General features: G+C 36.2%; 1 long non-coding RNA gene across 1 annotated transcript; it reads right to left on the reverse strand.

Moving 5' to 3' along the window:
* Positions 1-413: 413 nt before the first annotated feature.
* LOC103918152 lies at positions 414-1,092 on the reverse strand. Its single transcript, XR_663670.1, has 2 exons — positions 884-1,092; positions 414-706 (listed from the first exon to the last, which is right to left on the reverse strand). It is a non-coding gene; the product is annotated as an uncharacterized LOC103918152 (long non-coding RNA).
* Between the last annotated feature and the right edge of the window lie 638 nt (positions 1,093-1,730).

Genomic DNA, 1,730 nt, shown 5'->3' on the forward strand with positions numbered 1-1,730 from the left:
GGAAGCATTCCCTGAGACACAAATATTCATTTCCTTTGATACAGATTTTTTCCCCCTCTATTTTTGTTCTCTTAAAAAAGAATGAATAGCTATTTGGAACAAAAGAAAACCAAGCAGTAGTTTTGCCACAATAAAGGAGAAGTAGAATAGAATATACAGCAAAGCATAAAAAGTGTAACAATGAGCCTCCTGGAAATCTCAGCATCTCATTCAAACCCATACTAGTCACAGAAGCAAAGTTCAGGATGATTTCAATGGGAGTTGTGTCTGCATAAGGATAATGAGACCAGAAATGTCTTTGTATAAGAAATAGCCCAACTTTTAAATAATTACCTGATACCAGAGCTTTTAAGAGTAAAATGAGGCATTTTCTTTTGAAGTTTTAAAAGAATTCTAAATCTAAAACTGTATCTATCAACTTAAGCAACATTCTGTTTATTTTATCTTGAAGCTTTGTTATCAAGAAACCAAACAAAAGACACTTTTGGTCAGTATTGCCTGATGACTGAACTTAATTTCACATTTTCAAACACAGATCTTTGAAATCTACATTCAAATTTCCAAGTTTTATTGAAATCCCTTCTTGAAAAGTGGAGGAACAATGATTCCCAGAAAGATAACTTTTCCAAGAGAAATGTAAAACGAGTCAAGTGATGAGAGGACCTTCATTCTCATTCCAGTGACACGGATCCTCCTTGAATGCTGCCTGGGCAATAAATAATGGCAAGGAGCCCATATTAGTAGTCTTGCATTTTAAGTGTCTGGATATAGCATTAAAAAAATCTGTATTCCTCAATTCAATTTGGGAAAATACTAATAGCAATTCAAAATAATTGAACGTATTATGTAAAACACAGAAAAAGGATTCTGCATTCATAATTACCCATAAAGAACAGGCTCTTCTGATAGCATCAGAGGTTGAAGGAGACACTGTTCTCTGGTGGTGAGGCTTTGGGGAGGCTGGAGAATGCTAGAAAAGTTGTGCAAACACATTTGACTAGTTTGCAGCAGAAGTCAACTTCAGCTTGCACCATGTCCGTGGTTTTTCAAACCTGGTATGCAAAAACCCCGTGTGGGAAGTATGTGCAGATATGTCCAAATAATTGCCTGGAATTTACACTCTTATATTAGGCTTCAACGCGTATCTGTAGTTGTGAGAATTTTGTCCAGAATAGCTTAGCTAAAATATAAGCCTTCAGTATGTTTAGTATTTAGCATGGTTATTACTGAAAACAAATAAGCAAAATAAAATAGCTTTTATAGGCTGGGTTTTTCCGATTTATTTTTCAAGCGAATGGAAACAACTGTTAATGCAAAGCTCAGACAAGCTGGTCCCTCCAACTATGCTAGAGAAATTTGAGAGGGCAACTTTTTGTATAAAATAGAAGGGCAAGAACCGTGGCTGTGTGACTGACAATATGATCAGGGCTTCTACTTTACATAACGTGTGCCAGCATCATCAGCGTTAGATCACCGATGCAGGTGATTTTCTGACAGACAAATAGTATTGTCGTGAGCATGCGCATTAGACAACTGCTGGGTACATTGCATTTGATAACTTCAGCAGCATCTTTATCTCAAATCTTAATTTTAAAATCTGGAGCTGTCGTTTGTCAGAGGGGTGTTTAGGCTTCCTTTAAAATCATTACACTTTCAATGCTAACCTGCTGGCGCTAAGAAGCATTTCCATTGAATATTTTATTCAACAAGACTTAAGAGAGAGTTTTGTC

Source organism: Pygoscelis adeliae, unplaced genomic scaffold, assembly GCF_000699105.1.
Source record: "Pygoscelis adeliae isolate BGI_AS28 unplaced genomic scaffold, ASM69910v1 Scaffold106, whole genome shotgun sequence".
Classification (NCBI taxonomy): Eukaryota; Metazoa; Chordata; class Aves; order Sphenisciformes; family Spheniscidae; genus Pygoscelis; species Pygoscelis adeliae.